The sequence below is a fragment of the Heptranchias perlo genome, chromosome 1 (genome assembly GCF_035084215.1).
Source record: "Heptranchias perlo isolate sHepPer1 chromosome 1, sHepPer1.hap1, whole genome shotgun sequence".
Taxonomy (NCBI): Eukaryota; Metazoa; Chordata; class Chondrichthyes; order Hexanchiformes; family Hexanchidae; genus Heptranchias; species Heptranchias perlo.
In genome coordinates, this window is record NC_090325.1 from 19,308,494 (window position 1) to 19,316,054 (window position 7,561).

Below are 7,561 nucleotides of genomic sequence, written 5' to 3' on the forward strand. Positions count from 1 at the left end.
TTCCATGACCACCTTAAATCTCACTGAATTATGGTCACTGTCACCAAAGTGCTCACCTACTAGCACTTCTTCCACTTGGCCGGACTCATTCCCTAGAATTAGGTCCAGTACCGCCCCCTCTCTTGTAGGACTTTCTACATGCTGGCTCAAAAAGCTCTCCTGGATGCACGTTAAGAATTTTGTACCCTCTAAGCCTTTTACACTCTGAGTATCCCAGTTAATATTGAGGAAGTTGAAATCCCCCACCATTATTACCCTATTATTTGCACAATTTTCTGAGATTTGCCTACATATCTGTTCCTCTATCTCCCCCTGACTGTTTGGGGGTCTATAGTACACTCCCATCAAAGTGCTTGCCCCCTTTTTGTTTTTAAGCTCCACCCATATGGCCTCATTTGAGGAACCTGCTAATATATCATCCCTCCTTATGGCAGTAATTGATTCTTTAATTAATATTGCGACCCCCCCTCCTCTTATACCTCCCCCTCTGTCTCGCCTGAAGATGGTCACTTTTGCGATGAATCATTAATAACGCTTTATGTTGTCTTCCAAGGCCTTCACGCCTTCATGAGGAATTAGCAGACATGGAAGAAAGCGATTCCTCAGAGGATCTCATTCCTTCTGAGGGTGCACCGTCACAGGACATACAGCCATGCACCAGCGCTGATACTCGCACTTCGGAGTGTCCTGTTAGACAGTTGGGTTGTCACCTGGTGATTCACCACTCACAAGTGAGCACGAGCAGACAGTCGTGGCAGTGGCAGCTGTGGAGAGTCCTCGTCGGGAGGCACACTCCTGCCCGAGCTCTGCTCAGCTGGACATAGATGCTGAACCCCAGGGGCCATTGTTGAGAACGAGAATGATAGAGGTGCAGCAGCAACTTTGCGAGGTAATGGAAAAAGTGCCACGCACACTCTCCACGATAGCGGAAAGGATGGAGGTGTCCAACTCCATCACTAGTGGATTGGTGGTGCAGGTAAGTGTGAGAATGTCTGCGGTGGAGAAAATGGTAGCCTCCATTGAGCTTTAAGCACAGCTCTCAAGTGAATCCACGTAGGCCATACACGTTCCCCTCCAAGTCACACACCATCCCGACTTGGAAATATATAGAAACATAGAAACATAGAAAATAGGAGCAGGGGTAGGCCATTCGGCCCTTCGAGCCTGCTCCACCATTCAATATGATCATGGCTGATCCTCTATCTCAATACCATATTCCTGCTCTCTCCCCATACCCCTTGATGCCTTTTGTGTCGAGAAATCTATCTAGCTCCTTCTTAAATATATTCAGTGACTTGGCCTCCACAGCCTTTTGTGGTAGAGAATTCCACAGGTTCACCACCCTCTGGAGTGAAGAAATTTCTCCTCATCTCAGTCCTAAATGTCCTACCCCATATCCTGAGACTGTGACCCCTCCTTCTGGACCCTCCAGCTAGGGGAAACATCCTCCCTGCATCCAGTCTGTCTCGCCCTGTCAGAATTCTATATGTTTCAATGAGAACCCCTCTCATTCATCTAAACTCGAGTGAATACAGGCCAAGTCGACCCAATCTCTCCTCATATGACAGTCCTGCCATCCCAGAGATCAGTCTGGTGAACCTTCGCTGCACTCCCTCTAATGGCAAGTATATCCTTTCCTTGGTCAGGAGACCAAAACTGCATACAATACTCCAGGTGTGGTCTTACCAAGGCCCCGTATAACTGCAATAAGACATCCTTGCTCCTATACTCAAATCCTCTCGCAATGAAGGCCAACATACCATTTGCCTTCCTAACTGCTTGCTGCACCTGCATGTTTGCTTTCAGTGACTGGTGTACAAGGACACCCAGGTCCCTTTGTACATTAACATTCCCCAATCTATCACCATTTAAATAATACTCTGCCTTTCTGTTTTTCCTTCTGAAGTGGATAACTTCACATTTATCCACATTATACTGCATCTGCCATGTATTTGCGCACTCACTCAACTTGTCTAAATCGTCTTGAAGCCTCTTTGCATCCTCCTCACAACTCACGATCCCACCTAGTTTTGTGTCATCAGCAAACTTGGAAATATTACATTTGGTTCCCTCATCCAAATCATTGATATATATTGTGAATAGCTGGGGCCCAAGCACTGAACCCTGCGGTATCGCTGTTCCTTTATTGTCGCTGGGTCAAAATCCCGGAATTCCCTACCTAACAGCACTGTGGGAGAATCTTCACCACACGGACTGCAGCGGTTCAAGAAGGCGGCTCACCACCACCTTCTCAAGGGCAATTAGGGATGGGCAATAAATGCTGGCCTTGCCAGCGACGCCCAGATCCCATGAACGAATAAAAGAAAACAACAGCCGTGCGGACTCTGGACTCCAACATGTCTGTCGCCTTAAACAGGCAGACAGATACGGTAGCCATGGCCTTACTATGCAGCACATCTGCTCACCAATCTGCTGGCCAGAGTGGTGGGAGTGATGTTGTGCTGACCCAGGAGAGGGATGATGGCGAAAGGGGACATGGAAGTGAGGACTCGACTCAAAGCGCTCCCATGTATCACCTGTTGCCCCCACTTCAACCAATACCCACAATGTTGCCTCCTCTCTCAATTGTAAACAATTTTACAACACCAAGTTATAGTCCAACGATTTTTATTTGAAATCTACAAGCTTTCGGAGGTTTCCTCCTTCCTCAGGTAAATGTGATGATGTGGAGATGCCGGTGATGGACTGGGGTTGACAATTGTAAACAATTTTACAACACCAAGTTATAGTCCAGCAATTTTATTTTAAATTCACAAGCTTTCGGAGACTTCCTCCTTCCTCAGGTAAATGTGAGGAAGGAGGAAACCTCCGAAAGCTTGTAGATTTCAAATAAAAATCGTTGGACTATAACTTGGTGTTGTAAAATTGTTTACAATTGTCAACCCCAGTCCATCACCGGCATCTCCACATCCTCTCTCAATGGCTGAGTCTGCCCCTACACAGGCAGAGCAGTCGTTGGCAGGGCCTTCAAGGCCTCCAAAACCCAGAGGTCATAGGCCAAGAGCATCTCAGCAGGCAGGGCAGGGATTTGAGCAACCTGCCACTACCTCTGCTAAAGCCACATGGGATGCACCTCGTCGAAGCGTTAGAAAGAGAAAGGCTAAGCAATTGTAGTTCACCAAGTGTAAGCACGAGGGTGTTTGACGAGTGTCATGTCGTTAATTTATATAGTGTTTTTGTCATGGCACGTTAAATTTAGTCATTATCACCACCACAGCCACATCTTGGTCATTATTGAGTCCCTTTTGTGAGTTCACCCTTTCATGTGCTTCATCATGAATGCCAGTCATGATGCCACCCATTGGGCGTGTGTGCAATGGGTGTATGCGTGATTGAAGGACTAGTTTGTGCAAAGGGAAGGAGTGGAGAGGGGAGTTTGGTGTTCCAGGCGGCCTAAGTATTTCAAAGTCTTCAATTTGTGCATCTCATCACAAGAACCTGTTAGAGATGAGGGAATCCCTGGCATCACGGGCAGCTAAGTGCACGGCTGCTCTGATGATGGGTTCCCCATCGTCATTTTCCTCCTCCTCAGATGTGCTGTGGAATACATCCATTGCGCCCGCCTCCCCCCAATCCTGTCCTTGTCAGTTTGAAGGGTCCAAAATGTAGGTAAGTTTGTCTGAACACAAGAATTCTCAATCTCAACAAAGAAATCTACACACAACGAACTCCCGGCCAAACATTTGTCTGGGAGAACTGAGCATCCAGCTGCAACACCTCACCTTTTATTGGGATGTGTCAATCACTGGTTTAAAGGGCCAAATGTGCTTCGGCTGCAACTCGCCTCTGTTTCAATGGCGTAATTCAGAAGCCAAGGGAGACACATTCAGGAGAAGGTAAATCCGTTTCTGTTGCAGAATCCACAAAAAGTTAATTACCTAAATTGTTTCAACTACCTGAATTGGCCCTTTAAATATCGGCTTTAAGTGGGGGCGGGACATCCGGGTATCTGTTCTGTGCGTGCATCCTAAGCGCCTGCGTTAAATCCAGAAGTGGCGCGTTGGAGTTGTGATGGGGTCCTGCTCCAAAAATCTGCTACTTTATCCTCCCCCCTGCCCAAACCCACCTGTTCTTGGGGGTTAAAATTACCCCCAAGTCCTTGATGTAAATTAGAAGCAGTAATGGTGCCAACAGGGAGCCCTGGGGCACTCCACTCAGTACTTCCCGCCACTGTGACATTAAGCATCACTGATTTTTTTTACTCTTCAGCCGGTTTCTTATCCATAACTAAGTTTTTGCCCAGAATCCCCACAGCTTTGAATTTAATTAGTAATTTTTCATATAAAACTTATCAATTGCCTTTATAAGTCTAAGTACACAACATCATAGGGTTTACTACAGTCTCTTCAGTGATGCTTTGGGGACCTCTGTAAATGTATGTTTGAGACCTCAATGCCAGTTTGTGCCTGTATTATCTTGAAGCAGCCCTAGACTTTGCTGCTTGCAAGGAGGGAGGAATGGGTACCTCGAGGGGCCCTTCAGAGAAAGCCAAGAGAGGCACAGAAGGAGCAATGGGCTTATCCAAGGGCCAAGTCTGCGAAGAAGAGTAGGCAGGCACAGGAGCAGTGATGGGTTGGGGTAGGGATTGGGGGAGGATAAGTGCCCAAACAATGAAAGGTGACATTACTAGGTGACAGGAACATAAGAACATAAGAAATAGGAGCAGGAGTAGGCCAATCGGCCCCTCGAGCCTGCTCCGCCATTCAATAAGATCATGGCTGATCTGATCCTAACCTCAAATCTAAAATCATGTCCAATTTCCTGCCCGCTCCCCGTAACCCCTAATTCCCTTTACTTCTAGGAAACTGTCTATTTCTGTTTTAAATTTATTTAATGATGTAGCTTCCACAGCTTCCTGGGGCAGCAAATTCCACAGACCTACCACCCTCTGAGTGAAGAAGTTTCTCCTCATCTCAGTTTTGAAGGAGCAGCCCCTTATTCTAAGATTATTCCCCCTAGTTCTAGTTTCACCCATCCTTGGGAACATCCTTACCGCATCCACCCGATCAAGCCCCTTCACAATCTTATATGTTTCAATAAGATCGCCTCTCATTCTTCTGAACTCCAATGAGTAGAGTCCCAATCTACTCAACCTCTCCTCATATGTCCGCCCCCTCATCCCCGGGATTAACCGAGTGAACCTTCTTTGTACTGCCTCGAGAGCAAGTATGTCTTTTCTTAAGTATGGACACCAAAACTGTATGCAGTATTCCAGGTGCGGTCTCACCAATACCTTATATAACTGCAGCAATACCTCCCTGTTTTTTATATTCTATCACCCTAGCAATAAAAGCCAACATTCCGTTGGCCTTCTTGATCACCTGCTAAACCTGCATACTAACTTTTTGATTTTCTTGCACTAGGACCCCCAGATCCCTTTGTACTGCAGTACTTTCCAGTTTCTCGCCATTAAGATAATAACTTGCTCTCTGATTTTTCCTGCCAAAGTGCATAACCTCACATTTTCCAATATTGTATTGCAAGGAGAGAAGAGCTCGAGAAGGGTCAAGAGAAGTGGTGAGCTTAGGCCCGGAGTGGCAGCCAAATGTTCACATGAATGGACACAGGGAAAATTCAGGGTACATAGCCATGGCAAAAATTAGGAGAGGCATATTCTGATTGAAGTCAATGGAAAGGAAGAATCGGGCATGATGTGTAACGAGTGGCCGATCAGTTACCGCTTGTGGGAGTGATGAGCTGCAGCCACATTGGAGTGACGGTGGCGTTACAGGAGGAGTACACGTTGGCCTCTTGAAGAACGTCAGCATGTCTGCTCCCTCACCATCCCCTCAACCAATACCCACAATAATGCTAAAAAGCTGGCTTGACCAGACTGCCCCGGTGGCAGCCGAGGAGCTACAGTCTGCAGTCGTGTCCTCATGGCCTCGAGCTCTCAGAGAACAGCGGCCATGAGCATCTCAAGGGCCCCAACATGACCCACAGCAGCCTACCACCAGCCCCACTGAAGCCACTGGGGGAGCACTTTCTAGAAGTGGTTTAGTGCTTTCATAAAGCACTATGGGTTGACACTTGGGTGATTAATGATCTGAAACAACTGATTGTGATTGGATGCACATTAAAATAGTCTTCACTATTGGCACTTTGGTCTGAAGTATGTTTGTAGAGCAGCTTATGGAAGTCATAGATGTGAAAACTGGCAGAATGATTTCAATGTTAGAGAATGCAGGATTAAGGGAATGGTGACTTAGGTTTCCAGGAGCGGCTTGGTTTCAGTGTTCAGGGCAAGGGAATGAGCATTCAGCTGAACCATTGTGCAGTTAATTTGTCCCTTGCATTTCTCGCTGCAAGGCCTCTCCTTCCTGGGCATCAGCCTCAACCTTGGCCAGCTGTTCCTCATCCTCAGAGGATTCCTGTGCTCATCTGTGTCCTCCAGCTGCAATCTTCTCTGGACAGTTATATTGTGGAGTACACAGTAGGCATTAATTTTGCGGGAGACTTGACCCGGTGCATATTACAGGGAACCTTGGACCTAGCAAGGCACCCAACCCCAACGACAGGTCATTGATCTCAGACATTAACCCTACCTTCCTCGCTCCACAGATGCTGCCTGACCTGCTGAGTGTTCCCAGCATTTTCTGTTTTTATTTCAGATATCTAGTATGTGCGTTCAGTGTCTGAGAAGCCATTCTGTTACCTGTGAAAACCTGAATTTGTTGATGGGCTTTTCACTGCAAAGTGCTTCACAATGAGTTAGCTTTGATTAAACCACCTGCACGTTCCCCTCCAAGTCACACATCATCATATATCACCGTTCCTTCATCGTCACTGGGTCAAAATCCTAGAAGTCCCTACATATCGGCACTGTGGGAGAACCTTAACCACATGGACTGCAGCAGTTCAAGAAGGTGGCTCACCACCACCTTCTCAAAGACAATTAGGGATGGACAATAAATGCTTGCCTCGCCAGCGACACCCACATCCCATGAATGAATTTTAAAAAAATTGTGAGTGATGTCTGACCATCTTCTTTTGTCCCAGCCTGGGTCAAAAGGAAGAGAACCATGTAACACAGGCTGCTTATATAGGAACACAGGAATATAGGAATGGAGGAACAGGAGTAGGCCATTCAGCCCCTCATGCCTGCTCCACCATTTGATAAGATCATGGCTGATCTGTGATCTAACTCCATATACCTGCCTTTGGCCCATATCCCTTAATACCTTTGGTTGCCAAAAAGCTATCTATCTCACGTTTAAATTTAGCAATTGAGCTAGCATCAATTGCCATTTGTGGAAGAGAGTTCCAAACTTCTACCACCCTTTGTGTGTAGAAATGTTTTCTAATCTCACTCCTGAAAGGTCTGGCTCTAATTTTTAGACTGTGCCCCCTACTCTTAGAATCCCCAATCAGCAGAAATAGTTTCTCTCTATCCACCCTATCTGTTCCCCTTAATATCTTATAAACTTCGATCAGATCACCCCTTAACCTTCTAAACTCCAGAGAATACAACCCCAATTTGTGTAATCTCTCCTCGTATCTTAACCCTTGAAGTCCGGGTATCATTCTAGTAAACCTACGC